We start from the raw sequence: 19023 nt of genomic DNA, 5'->3' as shown, positions 1-19023 counted from the left end.
GGTGGCTATTATTTAAAATCATTGTCATGTTCATTGTTATTTTCGTGAATAAATCATTACAAAATTTTGTATACGTTTTCGGTCGTCATCATGCAACATTGAATCGTTTCCAAGAATATAAACAAATAAACCAAAAAAAAAAAAAACAAAAATTCCCAAAAAAGATATGACATAAAAAATTGAGGTAAGTGAAAAATAAAATAATAAAAATAATACTTACAAAAAAAATAGTTCGAAATGATGATAATCAGCTTGCTGATGGTAGATATTCTTTCTTTGTTGTTGTTGATTACTACAGGTATTGTAGTTTAGTTTCTTTCTTGTTATTTTCTTTTAGCAATAATACACAAAAAATTCACGAAATCATATACCAACAAACTTGAAATTGAAAATAAGAAAAAAATAATTTTTTATAAGAATGAAAAAACTCAACACTAACAATATTCAAAAATCAGCATATGTTGTCTTATTTTTTGTATTCTTTATAGAGAGTGAGCTGGGCGTTTAACACAAAAGTAGAAGTAGAAACAAACAGCAAAAAACAAGATATCACAAAGACACCGAAAACGCGTATGCGAAAGATGAGGTAATTTTTGTTGTTTTTAGCAAAATTTATGATGTTTTTTGTGGGCAGTTTTTTTTCGTTTTGTTTCATTGCTTGGAAATTACACAAGTATACAAAATTTGGAAACTAAGAATTTAGAATATTTACAAATGACACACATTTCATTTTAGGATGTTATAAAACCGGTTTCTATTCCAGATTAAAGAGAAATTTCATGAAAATAAGCGGGTACGCACCATCAGTTTTGACTGTCGATTTTTTTGGAAAAATCGGTTAATGTCAAACTGTCCAGCAACCACAAAACATTTTGACGACAGCCATAAATGAACGGCCACGGGATGCAACCGATTATATGAGCAAAACTGGCAGTCAAAACTGATCGTGTGAACCCCCACCTTTAGTTAATTAGGGTAACATGGCATGAATTGCCCATCCACCTATCTGCCGAGCACATGAACCGATTTGGTCCAAACCTTGCACTTTCTAATATTTTGTCCAACCTGAGATCAAGTTCGACGATGGGTCATATTGATGAATCCTTAAGGTATCTCCCCACAAAAGTGGACGATAACTCTCGAAGCGAGTAACCGATTTTTTCCAAAATATTAATACTTCATTCAGGCATAGATCAGTTTCCAATATGCACTATATTGGTTCGCAAATGTTCGCCAGTGCAGAATTGTTTTGAAACGTCACATTTTTTTCGGAAGCAAGCCAATACCTCATCAGATTGATGAACAAGGCTGCATATGAATTGAATATCCAATTTGATCGAAACTTTGCACATAGTAAAATTTCTTCCAAAAGTTTATCTGTAGTACGATTCTGCATCTAGTTAACGACATAATTAGCGACAATTATCGTTAACTAGAAATAACGAAATTTTTCGAAAGTGCTGTCAAGTTTTTTTCAAATGTTTATTCATAATTTCGCGTTTTTATTTTAACAATTTTCGTCCGTAACGGAAGAAAAGTTACAGAACCCCCCACAGATCCCGATAAGGTCTATATTAGACAACTCCTTCACAAAAGTTTAACATTTTCACTTAAGTCGAGTTAAAGGACTGCTTGAGTATTGTTTTGAAATTTTCACCCAAAGTAGTCCTTGTGATTCTGATTGCAACTACATTAAGTTTTTCGTAGGCAAGTCTAAGCTTCTTGCAATAATGACCCAAAGATCTAAAAAATCTACAGTGACCAAGTAAAATTATGGACACAATATTGAAATATTTTTCCCAAACTTAAACCAAGGTTCGAAAATGGATCATAATCGGAAGCCTCCTTCCGGATTCTCCCACAAAAATGTTCAACATTTTCGCTTAAGTGTAGTTTAAGACCTGCTCGAAAATTGATTTGAAATGCCTTGCGATAACTGGTCGAAAGGAATGACACCTCAAAATTTGATCCAGTTCCAAGATGGTCCATTCCTTCAGGTACCTCCTTCGAAAGGGCCTATGACGTGCACGAGATTTTTTCGAACTTTAAAGGCCTATATCTCGTGAAGTATGAACTTCCCACAGACGATATATATTTTAATGTTCAGGACAATGAGACCTACCTGTGCTAAAATTCTTAGAAGAATCCAAACAAAAATCCCAAAATCGGGAGGTACCGTTTCATTGGGGCTACATCAGAAGGTGGGGGAAGTTTTACAAGGCTGAAATACTCAGGAAATGTCGCCAACATTACTGAGGGGTATTTTGCTGCCGCTGAAAATTGTTTGATGTTGCCTGGCGTGCAAGGCGGGCATACCATTGCACCATGGTGGCACCCAAACTTCTCTACAAATTGGCGTCTTAAGACACGCCGTTCGGACTCGGCGATAAACAGTAGGTCCCATATCATTGAGCTAATATGAATCGGGGTGAGAGAAGTCTCCCTTGTCCTTTCAGGGATGTTTGTGGAACAATTATTATATTATTATATCAGAGGTCCTGCACCGACCATATACTCCAGGAATATTTAGTACCCCCAACGAAGACTACCAAATTTTTGGCATTAAAATTACCGAAAATCGGACGATATCGTTCTATGAAGCCAATACCAAGATTTTATACCCGAACCAAGACTAAATACCAAGTTTCAGCTATTTCGGTTGGATAATGTGGCTAATACGTTCAAAATTCCCAAAATCAGAAGGTGCCATTCTATAGCGTTTCGGTTGGACAATGTGACTGAAATCTTAAAAATACCGAAAATCAGGGGGTACCTGTCTATGGGGGGCTTTATCAAAACGTGGATATATACAGACTATTCTCTCCAGGAATGTTGTGTACCCCAACGAAGACCAAATACCAAGTTGCCGCCATTTCGGTGGGATAATAATGCTAAAACCTTGGATATACCGAAAATCGGGAGGTTCCTTTCTATGCGGGCTATATCAAAACGTGGACTGATATAGCCCATTTTTATACCCTCAGCCTTTACTAAGAAGGGTATATGTATACACTTTGATAGACCAAAAATGTGCCTCATCGAAATAACGGTTTTAGACCCCAAGTATGTTTGGACGAAATTCGTTTCAGAAAATTTGGAGTCAATTTAGCCATGTTCGTCCGTCCGTCTGTCTGTCTGGCTGGCTGGTGCGCACGAATGCTCTCGAACGGATCAACTGATTCGAACCAAATTTTGGGTATCGTAATATTTTGTCCAAACTTAGTTAATGTTCGAAGATGGGCCATATCGGTCCATTCCTTCGGGTACGATAATGAACGATAATTCTCGAAGGCAGCAATCGATTTGGTCCAAACTTTGCACATCGTATTTTTCCTTCTAGATATGGATTGGGTTCGAATATGGAATATTTTGGTCCACTACTTCGGGTAACTCCCACACAAAATTCGGTTAAAGTGAAGTTTAAGAGTTCCTCTCGGATCGTTTTGAAATTTGTTTCAGTAAGTTGTCGAATTTTTTCAGCAGGTTGTCCTTGCGACTCCCTTTATGACGGTATAATTTTTTTCTTACGCAAGTCCATACTCGCTGAGATATTGGCCTTAATGTTCCAAAAAACCCTGACAGCACCAACCAAAATGACAAACCAGGAAGATAATTCTCGCAGGAGTTTCTGATTGGTGCAGACTTTGCACGCAAAATGTGTGCATTTATTTTATCCAGTCATGTATCTGGTTGGAATATGGGCTATATTGGTCCACTCCATCGGGTACCTCCCACACAAAATTCGAAAAAAAACGTGAAGTTTAAGAGCTCCTCTCGCATCGTTTTGATTCTCTTTCAGTAGGTTGTTCTAGCTGCCTCATTTACAACGGTACAATCTTTTTTCCGGAGTATGTCAATACTTCCTGAGATAATGGTCCAAACACCAAAAACCTCCCGGCACATACGAAAATGGCTATTATGCAAGATAACTCTAAAACTTTTTCAAAAATTTCTTTTAAACTTAGTTTAACGTAATTTAATACCTATTTCGATTCCTTTATGAAGAAGTTTGGCTACTAAAAATGTTTCAGCGCCATTTTTGTTCAAAAAGAAGTGAACATTTTGCAATTTTTTGGTGTACGGGAACGCATTTTGGGGAAAAATGTGCAAAACGTGTTAAATGTGTAAAAACTTTTTAGTTGTCGAACGAAGCTTATATCTCCGTCAGCACAGCTGACTGATACTTTCTTACTTTTCAATGCCAAATATTGAACTATGAACTTTTTCCGATCCTGGGGATTCGCCAAAAAAACGTTATCGTGATAAAGTAAAACATTTCCTTCAATTTCTAAAAGACAACCTCCATATCTCGGGAAGTATGGACTTCCGCTGTAAAGCCATAAATTATTGCGATCCGGATACCACAGACGACCTGTGGTAAATATTTCAACTCGATGCGAAAGGTGCTCATAAACGACATTAAAATTAGTTTAAGGGCACCTCTCGGATCGGGCTGAAATTATTGCCATAAGTAGCCCTTGGGACCCCATAATTTCCGAGATATGGGTCTTAACATGTTACTATTCATGCTTGGGTAATATGGGTATCATTTTTAAGCTTATGGAGAGTACCTTTGTTCGCGTAGCCGACCTTTGCACCTGTCCATAGGAGAAAGTAATAAAACCACGGGAACAACTCTAGTTTAGTAAAAACTCTCAGATCTTTTGAAATTTTTTTCCAGAGGGATGTATAATTTTCTTGGGGGACGGACCCGGTTGTCCGATTATTTGAACCGAAAGTCCGAGTACAAAACCCGGTTGGACCCGGCAATACTGAACCGATTCCTATTGGCATCGTTGGAAAGCTTATGGAAATACCTATCCAACAAGTGGTCATTTTCAGGTGTTCAGATGATATGAACCGAGGTTTATTCCTAGTTTAGCTAAAACTGTCGGATAAATCTGTAATTTTTACCATAGATAGATAGATCTCGATGCCCTGATTACGAAAATATAAAATTTTACCGGCGGTCATAACCGGTTCTCCGATTATTTGATCCGAAATTACGGATAAAATACCGGATATATAACCGGGTATTATGATTATATTATATTATATGGGTATCAAATGAAAGCTTAAAATATCACCTTTTTAATGATTTATTTTCTGTTATGATGCTAAACCCGGTTTGGGAGTTAGAGAAAAAAGTGTATTTTTACTATATTTTTTGCTTAAAAATTCTGGTAATTATTAAAATTTTAAGGAAAAAACTTACAATTTGAAAGAATCTGTTGTCCGCGTAGCTTAAATTTGAACCCGTCGGAGAAAGTCTTAAATCCCCGGTCGAAGGCCGGCTACTTAAGAAAACTTTAAATTTAAAAGAAACTTTCATTCGCGTAGCCGAAATTTGCACCCAATTTGCGTACCCAAAATTTGCTCTAGAATTGTAACCGGTTTATATTACATTTCTGGATAGGTGTTTTCCTAAGCTTCTTTTTGATACCCATATCAGCACAGAATACCCGGTTCTTTACCCGTAATTTCGGATCAAATAATCGGATAACCGGTTATGACCGCCGGCAACATTTTATATTTTCATATTCAGGGCATCGAGATGTATCTATGGTGAAAATTTCAAATCGATCGGACGATTATAGTCAAACTAGGAATGTTCCAAAACCGATTTTTGGAACCAGGTTTTTCCAAAAAACCCTCAAAATGTCGAAAATGGGCCCATTATGGGTACTCGCTAAATGTATATCAGATTATATCCTCCACTTTCACCTTTCCAAAATGGTGCTATATGTTGTAATACCTTCTCTGGATCCAGAGATATGGCCCTTGGAATGTTAACAACTATGTACTGTCCCCGGTAAGCTTTATATCGTTGCGAACAAGGTCCGAAGGACGACTACCTATGATACAAATTTCAGCCCAATCCGAGAGGTGCCTCTAAAGGAGACATGTACCTTTTTATACCCTCAGCATTTATGCTAACGAGGGTATGTACACTTTCATACGCGCAAAATGTGCCTCATCGAAATAATGGTTTTAGACCCCAAGTATGTTTGGACGAAATGTGTTTTAGACAGTTTGGAGTCGATTGAGCAATGTCCGTCTGGCTGGCTGGAGCGCACGATAACTCTCGAACGGATCAACCGATTCGGTCCAAAATTTGGCTTTCGCAATATTTCGTCCAAACTTAGTTTAAGTTCGAAGATGGGTTATATCGGTCCACTCCTTCCGGTACCTCCCCCACAAAAGTTCGAAAATGTTCGGAAAATTCGTACGCACGATAAGTCTGGAAGGGAGGAACCGATTTGGTCCATACTTTGCAAATCGTGAAATGTCTACCAGACTTAGATGAGGTTCCAATATGGACTTCATCGGTCCACTCCTTCGGGTACCTCCCACACAAAATTTCGGATAAGGTCAGTTTAGGACCTGCTCTCTAATCGCTTTGATTTTTGTTTTAGCAACTTGTATTCACTTCCCCCATACTACAGGTACAAGTTTCATCAATGGCCGCAAAGGTGCAAATAGCCCCTATGACACCTTGTGTAGTGGTTGAACGCAAGATAACTCTCGAACGGATCTGTCGCTTCGGTCCAAAATTTGGCCTTCATAATATTTTATCAAAACATAGTTTAAGATAAGCCATATCGGTCCACTCCTTCAGGTACCTCTCCCCCACAAAAGTTCAAAAATGTTTGGAAAAATTGTACGGTAATTCATGAAGGGAGTGGCCGAATTGGTCTATACTTTACACATCCTAATATAACTACCATATATAGATCAGGTTCAAATATGGACTATATTTGTCCACTCCATCCCGTACCTCCCATACAAAATTTCGGATAAGTTCACTTTAAGACCTGCTATCGAATCACTTTGATTTTTGTTGAAGCTGTTTGCATTCGCTACCTCCATTACGATGGCAAAAGTTTTTGTAGGGGCAAGTCCATACTTCTTGAGCAAACAGCCCGAAGAGTGTAAAAACCCCCTATGGCACCATATGTCGTGGCTGGAGATCCACTTCTAACGGTCAATGTCGGTCAATTCATTTTAGTATCTCCTCCGCAAAACTTTTGATCTTTAATCCTAATCAACATTTTTGTCGGTTCAAATGCCCAACATTTTAAAAAGCCCCTAAATACATACGTATTTTGGGAAAAAATTGTTTTAATATAAACAGGCTGAGGGTATATCTCTGTCGGCAAACCGACTGATACTTTTTTACTTGTTTTGTTTTTTTTTTAGAAAATTAAAGTTATTAACCGTATTAAAAAAACACTCTTCATGAACTGTATAACGGTACCTACATTGCATACATTAATTAATAATGGTGATAAAAGTAAAAAAGTCAAGATCCCATATCTCGGAAAGTTTGTACTATCCCCGGCGAATGCTTTATATCGTTGTGATCAGGGTCCCAAGGACTACCTATGATACAAATTTTAGCCCAATCCGAGAGGTGTCTCTAAACGAAACTTGTTCCTTTTTTTAAATTAATTAAATTTTGAACATAGATTGAACAGTTGGTTGTCAAATTTTGTAAACTTGTGTAATTTTTCAAAACTCATGCAAATTGAAATTTTTAATTAACACGTTCGCGGACACCCAATTTTTTCAGAAGTTAGTTTTTTTTTGTATTTATTAAATAATTATTAGTCCTATTACAATTTTTTATTTATTATATTATGGATATTGATAAAATTAATAATACTATGTACTTTAATCGCAAAAACGTACGATTGTATTGAAGTAAATGACAAAAAATTGACTTTGCAAATGAATGCTATAGCATTCACGTCCGCGAACGTGTTAATTTTTTTTGTTTTAATTTCTATGCATAATGTGTGCTTTTCGGTTGCTGCTTTCTTTTTGAGGTTCACATATTTGTTTATTTTTATTAGAATTTTTTTTTTTTAATTTTTTTATATATTTTTTGTTGTTGTTTAAATTATATAACATAAATTCAGGTTTTTGCAATATTTCATGTTCACTTATTTTTTTTTTTTTTTTTTATAAATTTTGTTATTAATTTTCGAAGTTTTTAATATTTCATTTTTTATTATTATTTCAAATGCCATTCCAATCCAACAAAGCAAACCGGCCCCATTTGCGTAGGGGTAGGAAGTTGGCTAGAAAAAATGGCCATGGAACAAGTTGCCAACATACGGTCGCGATCGTTTGGTCATAGAATCTAAGCTGGTATGTAGGCACATTTTTGTTATAAATTTATTACGTTATAGCATCACTTGAGACACGGTGCATAGTATTTAGGGTTTGGTTGGGGCAAGAACATACAAATCGTTTTCAAGTGGTTGTTACATTGGATCGATGGCAAGTTAAATGTGGCAAACACAACACCCACTACAATGTTGTTGCTCAAACAACTCTTGGTAGGTATTTTCTCAATTGAAATTCAATTTTGTGGATTCAGAATTTTTCCAATTTTTCTTCCCAGACACAAATAACATCGTAACGTTTGCAGCAGCAGCATCATCACATCATCGCCACAAAAACAAACGTAGCAACAACAATAAAAACAACGTAATCGTAATATGTTGCTCGTAATTATTGACACCAGCGAACAGCAACAAACGAAACGAAACCCGCACACGCATGTTCACACAAACACCCGGAGACGCGTTAAAACACGGTTAATTTTTGTTTTTGTGTGACGATGATTGAAGTGGCTAAACACACCGGCAAAATGTTTGCTTTGGGTAGGGGGAGTGAGGTAGGTGGTGGGGTAGAGTAAGAACCAAACTTTGGTACATCGCTTCGTTTTTTTTCTTTTCTTGTCTTAAAGTAAATACAGAAGTCGAAATGCGTAACATAAACATATCAAACGCCCTTCCGTTCGGTTCGTTCGGTGTGAGTAACCAGCACCGCCACAATTACCCCCCACCACCATCACCAACAATCTCATCAGCCCCCACACGCACACACACACACATTATGGCTATTTTTGTTTTGTTATAGCAATTAATTTTTTCTCCTTTGAACAACAGCAACAACAACACTGCAACACTGTTGCCTTATTCATTTTCACATTTGTTTTATTATCAAAACAGCACCGCCGCTGCCCCGTCGTCGTCGACGCCACCAGGCAATAACAATATTTTTCCGCTAATTTTTACTTACGAGTACCTTAAGTAGCAGACTACACAAACTAACTGAATCAACAGTGTGGTGCTAGCAAGCACAAACAGGCTAAACTAAAGAGCTCCAATGCTTTGGTTGGGGAAGCCAGCCATTCTCCCTACAAAAGAGAGCCAGCCGAACCAACAAACAAATGGAGAATAACCAACAACAACAAAAATTTCTGCCCCCCATTCTCAGAGAATTCTGTTGTGAAGTATAATGGAGAACCTCTATTTTCTTTATAACAGAAAAAATATTGCTCCTCTCTTTCTGTAAGAAACAATGTTGTCCAATGTTGTCATTCCCTCCAATGTTCTTTTGTGAGAGATGAGGAGGTTGGAGCATATCTCATTGTGGGGATCCAAACAAATTTTGATCTTCTCTGTAAACAAGATGCACAACAACAACAAATTATTTGAAAGATCATTTGTTGTGCTCACATCAGCAGCGCAATTGGAGCATTAAATAAGAACCAAAAAAACCAAACACCACACAAATTCATAGACTTTTAGATCAAAATTTTATGTATGACATGATGAGCATCAACAGCGGAGTATGAGATAATATTGCAAATTGAACACAGAAGAATAACAGGGAGGAGGTGAAATAATAAAGATAATATAGAAAAAAAAACAAAAATGATTTATTCAAATTTAATTGATTTTTAGCCTAAAACACAAGACAGAACCTGTCCCCCTCCGACAGGTAATGAACGAATGTTACAAAGAAAACATCAAATTGAATGTGACTTTTTGGTAAAACACGAAAACAAAAACGTAACTACCTGTAATCATACGACGTGTCAAAAAGTTGTTTTGCTTTAAGTTGTGTTTAGGGGCTTGGATTGCTTTAAAAATTTGTAACAGTGATAGAATTTGCTGCCCTCATTACGATCATACATTTTATGCTAGGTGGAAGTTTAAAACTTCCATTGTTATGGGTCTCCGAAGTTTCAAAGATTCAAACAAAATCTCAGAAAATGTTGATGCCCGCCATTTTAGTAGGGATTAATATCTCGTTTAGGAGCATCTCTCGGATCGGCCTCAAATTTTTACCATATGTAGTCTTTGAGACTCTGATCACAAGGATATATGTATAACTTTCCCGGGGGAAGCGCCCATACTTCTCGAGATGTAGGTCTTGATATTTCAGAAATGTCTTACTTTAACACCATTACTTTGTTTATGGGCACCTCTCAAATCGGGCTGAAATATTTACCATTGGTTGTCATTGGAAAGCTGATCACAACGATATACAGTTAGTCAACTAAATTATTGCAAAAGGTGAATTTTTAAGAATTTAGATTTTTAATTAGGAATTGTTACAAGAAATTCTTTTAATAATGTTGGGTTTCTTGAACATATCTGTTGATTTACCTGTTAATGACAACATCAAGCCAATAAATGCAGAAATCGGATCGTAAATAACAAAATAAACGGGCAAAAAGTATAGGTACCTGGTTGTTTGTTGTGGTGTCAACTAAATAGTTGCAAAATGAATGAATATGCAATAAAATCGTGGGATTTTCCCAGCACAATGCAGGATATTTATGACTTTTATGGTATGTGGATATGTAAATCATGTGTGTGAAAATAAATTGGAATTTAAATTGGAAAATTTAATTTTAGCAAAGACGCACACCATTAACAGGGTGATTAAGAGATCACATATTAAATTAAAATTGGAAAATTTAATCACAAATTTTAATATAAGGTAAACACTATTAAAATGACCAAAAAGCGTAAATAATATTGAACTAAATTAAGCGAGAAACTATTAGAAAGCATTTAAAATAAATAACTATTAAATATGAAGAATATTCAATTGAATTAAAAATTATACAAATTAATTAATAAACATATATTTGAATAAATTGAAACATGTGCTGTTGGTTTTGCTTTCCTCTGTTCAAAAAAGGGGCCGCGTGCGTCCAGGGGATATATTTTGTTGCAATCAGCATCGAAAATACCTATAGGTCGTGCTTTTTGTATAGTTCTAAACCTGTTCAGAGGTTGGTAAAAAATTATTTTATATATCCCCAAGAGCAAATTTGCTGAAGTGCACATACCGTTGGGCCCACTGTTCAAAAACGGTGAGGGATGCGTCCATGGAATATTTTTTTTTTTTTTTTGGAATCAGCATCGAAAATACCTATAGGCCATGCTTTTCGTATAGCTCTAAACCTGTTCATAGGTTGGTAAAAAATTATTTTATATATCCCCAAGAGCAAATTTGCTGAAGTTCATATACTATTGGGCCCACTGTTCAAAAACGGTGAGGGATGCGTCCATGGAATATTTTTTTTTTTTTTGAATCAACATCGAAAATACCTATAGGCCATGCTTTTCGTATAGTTCTAAACCTGTTCAGAGGTTGGTAAAAAATTATTTTATATATCCTCAAGAGCAAATTTGCTGAAGTGCACATACTGTTGGGCCCACTGTTGAAAAACGGTGAGGGATGCGTCCATGGAATATTTTTTTTTTTTTTTTTTTTTGGAATCAGCATCGAAAATACCTATAGGCCATGCTTTTCGTATAGTTCTGAACCTGTTCAGAGGTTGGTAAAAAATTATTTTATATATCCCCAAGAGCAAATTTGCTGAAGTGCATATACTGTTGGGCCCACTGTTCAACAACGGTGAGGGATGCGTCCATGGAATATTTTTTTTTTGGAATCAGCATCGAAAATACCTATAGGCCATGCTTTTCGTATAGTTCTGAACCTGTTCAGAGGTTGGTAAAAAATTATTTTATATATCCCCAAGAGCAAATTTGCTGGAGTGCATATACTATTGGGCCCACTGTTCAAAAACGGCGAGGGATGCGTCCATGAATTTTTTTTTTTTTGGAATCAGCATCGAAAATACCTATAGGCCATGCTTTACGTATAGCTCTAACCCTGTTCATAGGTTGATAAAAAATTCTTTTACCAATATATATATTATATTGCGATGAAGGTTGATTTTAGCCATTCTTCTGGATAGTTTCCAGTGTTGTATATGTAGTTAAAAAGGTTGACTAGTAGGTGTATATTGTTGGAATCAGTAAGTTTCAGTAATTCTGATGGGATTTCGTCCGGTCCTGTATCCTTTCTGTCTTTCAATGATTTTATAGCGCGTTCTACTTCGCTATGCGTTATAGGCGTCCCTCTTCTTGGAATTTCCGAAACATCCTCATAAGATGATCGTTCGCTATCAGTAAAAAGATTAGTAATATATTCCTCCCATATCTGCTTCCTTCCCTCCAAGTCAAATACAGCTTCATTGTTTTTGTTAATTAGAACTGGATTACTTAATCAAATTAATTGGAAAGTATGCTTTTACTCCCGGATAATGAAGTTTATAACGAAAAATGGAGGAAATGGAAAAAGACCAACATTCCTCTTCTATCCCGGATAATGGAGGTTCCCGAATAATCGATTCACGGATAATCGAGGTTCGACTGTAATTAAGTTGACTAACTGTATATGTAGATTTCTCAGTGGTAGTCCATACTTCCATACTTACTTTAACACCATTACTTTATTTATGGGCAACTCTCGAATCGGTCTCAAATTTTGTCCATAGGTAGTTCTGATCACTATGAGATATAGTTTTCCCGTACCAAATAATGTCTGAGGGAAAGTTTTGTAGGCCCAACGAAGACTAAATAAAAATCCCAGCTATATCGCCATATCTAAACTTGAACCGATATAGCCCCTCTTATTATATATAAATACCAAATTTCAGCTGTTTCGGCTGGCACTGTACCTACCATTCTCTGCTGGAATACTACGAAGACTAAATACAAAATTTTAGAAATTTCGGTAGGATAAAGGCCTAGGTACATAAGCTGGTACAAATATAGTCCAGTTTCAACCCGATCCATATCTGGTAGATATATTAGGATGCGTAAATTATGGACCAAATCGTTCACTCCCATCAAGAGTTATCGTGCGCACAATTTTTCCGAACATTTTTGAACTTTTGTGGGGTGAGGTACCTGAAGGAGTGAACCGATCTGGCTTATCTTCGAACTTAAACTAAGTCGGACAAAATATTATGAAGACCAAATTTTGGATTGAATCGGCAGATCCGTTCGAGATTTATCTTGCGCTCCGATCACTACACACGGTGTCATAGGGATTTCTTGTACCTTTCAGGCTATTTTCTCAGGAAGTATGGACTTGTCCCCGATGAAGTTTATACCGTTATATGGATGGCATTGAATACAAGTTGCTACAACAAAAATCAAAGCGATTCGTAAACAGGTCCTAAACGGAACTTTTCCGAAATTTTGTGTGCGAGGTAACCGAAGGAGTGGACCGATTAAGTGAATATTGAAACCTCATCTAAGTCTGGCAGAAATTTCACCATGTGCAAAGTATGGGCCTAATCTTTCTTCAAGAGTTATCGTGCGCACAAATTTTCCGAACATATCCGAACTTTTGTGGGGGAAGTACCGGAAGGAGTGGACCGATATAACCCATCTTCGAACTTAAACTAAGTTTAGACGAAATATTACGAAAGCCAATTTTTGGCGCGAATCGGTTGATCCTTTCGAGAGTTATCGTGCGCTCCAGCCAGCCAGACAGACGGACGGACATGGCTAAATTAACTCCAAATTGTCTGAAACATAGTTAAGGTCTAAAACCATTATTTCGATGAGGCACATTTTGCCCGTATGAAAGTGTATATACCCTCGTTAGCATAAATGCTGAGGGTATAAAAATAAATAAACATTCAGTACATCATACATACAGATTAAATCACTATCATAAATTATTTTTAAGATACATATTAATATTTCATAAATATCATGGAGTAGTTCGATCTGCAATTTAATATTAATCCGCCCTATGAAAGAAATAAATAAATAAAACCATTATTTTGATGAGGCACATTTTCATCGTATCAAAGACTAGTAAGTCTAAAGGCTGTGGGTATACTCGTAATTAACCAGCGCGGTCTGCAGTTGCCAAGTTGGATATCTTTAAGCCACGGTTGACTACTATTCGGATTTGGCTCAATTACGCTCAGGATATTGCAGTCGCCTAAATTCCTATTGGGCGGGAATTGATCGCACCCAGTATGCGGCATGGGCCCTCACGATACTACTTCTATTAATATGCACCTATTCAACTGCCCCGCCAAACCTACTCATCTAACTCCAGTGGATCTGTGGTTACATCCCATCGAAGTAGCCACTTTCCTGGAACTGGAACAACTATTCGGATTTAGAAGAAGTGTTGATGGTTGAAAATCCTCCTTCAAGACGTTATTACATCTGAAATCCAGCTAGGCTCGGGATGTTGCAGCACACGTAAAAATCTGCTCTGCATGGAGCACAGGCCAACACAACACACTGCAGCTTTTCAACAGCCCTGCCAAACGTACTCAACTAACTCCAGTAGCTTTGCGGTCACAATCCATCGAAGCAGCCACTTTTTTACAATTGGAAAGTCACTCAGAGCCAGATTGAGTAGAAAAACAAACATGTAATATGTATAATGTTACAACAACGACAACCTCAAAATATGCCACTACTACTAAAACTACCCCGACGTTGTTCCGATCTGGGCGGAACACAATTGTACATTATAACCAAGCCAAAAGATAATCGCGGATCTTCGCCTTGTGGACTTGCAAGTCGAGTTTAAGGTTTCCCTCACGTATCTCTTTGCATGTCTGTCATCGACAGCTATTAAAACTCTGATTACAACAATATCTATTTTTTGTTGTGGAAGTCCATACTTTCCGAGATATGGGCATTTAAATTCCCTATGTGCTCTTCCGCTTGTTTTAAAAGACAGCCAATCGTTGTAAACAGGTCGCCAAAGGCTACTTTTGTGGACATAACTTGAACTCAAGTTGTTCCATTGTTCATGTTGGTACCAGATTTTTAGGGTCCATATCTCGACAAATATTAATTTCCGAACCAATGAAAAATATCGTAGCAATTACCATCACAAGACCAGTTATAATAAAAATTATTTGAGTCAGGATTCTAAAAATGTTTTAAATGGCAAGCTGAAAGTAAATACAAATTAGTATGGAAGCGATCATACTCAGTTTTAAGTAAAATACCATTGTTTTAAATTGATTTCTATTATTATGAAGATCATCCCTTATTGGCTCACAAGGGATGTTTTCTTATAGAGCAGCATTAAAAATGTACTACAACATTATGCCAAGTTTTTAGAAATTCCTTCCGCAAAACATAAAGTGATCCTTATTGAAATTACATCAGCGGGAATAGCTGAACATTCACTGTGGCCACCATAGGTGATTTATTTCAGTCACATTTAAACGGCGATATCCAAAGTCCCCTTATTTGGTTTTACCTACCCATAATTTTTTTCTTGTAAAGCATTTTGCAATACTAATTATCATTAACCTTCTTAACGTAACCATTAACACAACTGGTAATTGGCCATCAATTGTAAAAGGTAAGCCGCCGAACATTTGCATATGCACTATCGCTTTTCATAACCACAGATGGAAGTGCAACAAATATGCATGGAAAGCAATTGCTCATTAATTTGCAGAGACAACACCTTGGACACTTTCTTTTGCAGGGGCTAGAAAAAGAGCTGGGTGGGCAAAAGAGCAAAGTTCAATCAAGCAAATTAATAATTTGTGGCCAATTCATAAAATAAACCTAAAAAGGTTTTTAATAACCTTCTTATTTGTGTTTTTTCTTTGGCCTTCCTTTATCGTTGTTGTATAATTTCTTGTTTCATTTAGCTTGTTATCAATTAAAGCAAGACATATCACACAACTGTGAAGAGGCGGCAGGCAGACAACAATTAATGTGATTTGCATGAAAATGATGATGGAAAAGTTATTCCTCCCGCGCCTTAATTCAATTCAATACTATCATCATTGTGCTTGCCATTCCATCCAGTGTCATTGTCACTGTAGTCGGCCGCCGTAGTTATTGCCATATCTTTTTTGTTTGCTGTGTGCTGTTGTTGTATTCTTTCTTTTTTTGCATATAATGAGTGTAAATTATGGATATTGTCGTCCATTAGGTGGCGTCAACGGTGACTCCCTATGTGATATGTCCGTTTTGTGTTGTTATGCCACGCTTTTGTTAGCTAGAGAACGCCACCACCGCCTCGATAAAAAAACAAGGAACTTATACGCCCTTAAGAAGCAAGATTCTCCATTTGTACACTCATCACAAACATTTTAATCATTTTTTGCCTTATTTTGTTTTACATTTTCAATTTTGGATTTCATCATGCTGATCGTTTGTTAATTTGTTGAGGTTGGTGTTTGCTGAGTTTTTTTGGGGGTAAATAGCCTGGTTTTGTATGATATTTGCAATAATTGCCTGACCAATATGCCGTACCTTCAGTCACTTACACCTCACCCTTATTTGTTGTTTGCCAAATTTATGCATGCTCTAACCTTTGCCTTTGTTTGTGCCCATGAGTGTGTTTATGTGTGTGTGATTACAATTTATTTGTTCCCGTTATTTGTGGAAAGAATTCCTTAAACAAATTTATCACTTTTTCATTATTTTTCATTTTGCGATAAAGAATATCTTATTTTTTTTTTGTTCTTATTTGCCCTCCCGTTGTGGTTGTTGTGTTTCTTTAATGATTTATATGCGGGCGGGGAACTATTTCTCTTCGTTTATTTCATTTCCACACAAATAAAAGCAACAACTGCAAATGCAGGTGAAAATGTTTTATTAGATTTTTGTTTATTTTCGCATTACAGCGCCTTAATTTCAATTATTTGTCACTTTGATTGAATTGAAGAATTTAAAACTCACTTTTTTATGTAAATAACACTCAAAATTTAGTTAATTATTTAGTTGAAACATAAACACTTATTAAAGAAACTTCGTCATAAACTAAAAAACATTCACAGACTAATTCTCTCTCTCCCTCTCAATTTTACGAATAGGTTACTTGATTACTTTGTTGGGTGGTTACTTTTTTGTGGTCGAAAAAAAGACAGGGTGACTATTAAATGTGAATGTAATTAATTAAAATAAATGGAACATTTATTTAAAAAAAATGGTTTAAATAAATAAATTAAATATAAATAAAATATAAATAAATAAAAAGGAGTTTAAATTTATAATTCCTAAATTTTAAATAATTAAAAGTAAAGTGATTGATTTTACATTTTACTTTATTTAAAGTGGGTTGAATTTTTTGAAGGCGATATGTTAATAAATTAAATTCTAATGTGAATTTATTATTATACCCCGGTTACAGAACAGGATTTAACCAAACCACTGGGTTTCAAAGGTCAATTCCATTGCTTATATTTCAAATAAATCCTCATAAAGAAGGTTAACCCTACAAAAAACTATAATATAAACATGGCCTTGCACTTAACCGGATTAACCCAGTGGATTTGGGTTTCAAATGTCAATTCCATAGCTCAAACGTCAAATAAATCCTCATGAAGTGGGTTAACCCGTCAAAAAACTCTAATGTACCGTACTATTAGTGGTTCACAATAAATGTTCGTATGGATGTCCACGCAGAATAAAGAAGATAGGTATAGACAAAGGAAGCCAAGTAATTCAACCTGGAAAAATCAAAATATTTTTAAGACGATTATTAAGAAAAAATGGCCAAATTAACTTTAATATTTCTATTTGAGGATTTAGTTTCCGTTAAAAAATTAACCGATATATAGTTGGTCTGGTCCTTTAACTTCTAAAATGGAAAAATGTCAAAAAGTTTCGAACTGGGGCGCTTCTATAGGCTCTTTCTGCTTCTAAAGACCCTTTTTAAAACAAACGGTGCTTTTATAGACCCTTTCTAAAAGAAAGGATGCTTATAGACCCTTTCTAAAAGAAAGGGTGCTTTTATAGACCGTTTCTAAAAGAAAGGGTGCTTCTAGAGACACTTTCTAAAAGAAAGGACGCTTCTAAAGAGCATTCCTGAAAGAAAGAGCGCTTCTTTAGATCATTTATAAAAAAAACCGTGTTTTTATAAAACCTTTCTAAAATAAAGGGTGCTTTTAGAGACACTTTCTAAAAGAAAGAATGCTTCTATAGCATAGGTGAACAAGATGGCCACTCCCCTTTACGTTTTCGTACGATTCACCATACAAATGCTCTCTTCTTGTTCATCATTGTTCTATAGGCACTTCCTGAAAGACAGGGTGTTTCTATTGAGCTTTCCGTAAAAAAAGTGTACTTCTATAGACCCTTTTTCACACTTCCTTAAAGACAGGGTGTTTCTAATGAGCCTTCCTGAAAGAAAGGGTGCTTCTTTTGAGCCATCCTGAAAGAAGTGGTGCTTCTATTGAGCCTTTTTGACACTTTCTGAAAGAAAGGGTGTTTCTATTGAGCCTTCCTGAAAAAAGGGTGCTTCTATTGAGCCTACGTGAAAGAAAGGGTGTTTCTATTGAGCCTTCCTGAAAAAAGGGTGCTTCTATTGAGCCTTCCTTAAAGAAAGGGTGATTCTGTTGAGCCTTCCTGAAAGAAAGGGTGCTTCTATTGAGCCTTCCTTAAAGAAAGGGTGCTTCTGTTGAGCCTTCCTGAAAGAAAGGGTGCTTCTATTGAGCCTTCCTTAAAGAAAGGGTGCTTCTATTGAGCCTTCCTTAAAGAAAGGGTGCTTCTGTTGAGCCTTCCTGAAAGAAAGGGTGCTTCTATTGAGCTATCGTGAAAGAAAGGGTGCTTCTATTGAGCTTTCGTGAAAGAATGGGTGCTTCTATTGAGCTTTCACGAAAGAAAGGGTGATTCTACAGAGCTTCTATTGAGCTTTTCTGAAGGAAAGGGTGCTTCTACTGAGCTTCTATTGAGCCTTCCTGAAAGAAAGTGTGATTCAATTGAGCATTCCTGAAAAAGGATGCTTCTATTAAGCCGTCCCGGAAGAAAGGGTGCTTCTATTGAGCTTTCGTGAAAGAAAGGCTGCTTATATTGAGCTTTCCTTTTTGAAAGAAGAGTAGTTTCCGAAAGAAAGAGAGATTCT

At 36.4% G+C, this 19023-nt stretch overlaps 1 protein-coding gene across 9 annotated transcripts in view; it reads right to left on the bottom strand.

Moving 5' to 3' along the window:
* rhea (Talin_middle and talin-RS domain-containing protein rhea) overlaps positions 1-16961 on the bottom strand; it is a 114782-nt gene extending 97821 nt beyond the window's left edge. For 4 of the 9 annotated variants that reach the window (XR_012412773.1, XM_073985584.1, XM_073985588.1 and 1 more), the window contains exons 1-2: positions 9094-9148; positions 221-378 (exon numbers count right to left, since the gene is read on the bottom strand). The gene's annotated coding sequence lies outside the window, so the exon portion shown is untranslated. Of the gene's footprint in view, positions 1-220; positions 379-9093; positions 9149-16430 lie in introns of those variants that run through there. The other 5 variants (XM_073985586.1, XM_073985589.1, XM_073985585.1 and 2 more) reach the window with 3 other exon arrangements.
* Positions 16962-19023: the final 2062 nt, after the last annotated feature.

Source organism: Musca autumnalis, unplaced genomic scaffold (assembly GCF_047663935.1).
Source record: "Musca autumnalis isolate F117 unplaced genomic scaffold, ASM4766393v1 scaffold_4, whole genome shotgun sequence".
Taxonomy (NCBI): Eukaryota; Metazoa; Arthropoda; class Insecta; order Diptera; family Muscidae; genus Musca; species Musca autumnalis.
This window is presented reverse-complemented; position numbering and strand designations above follow the sequence as displayed.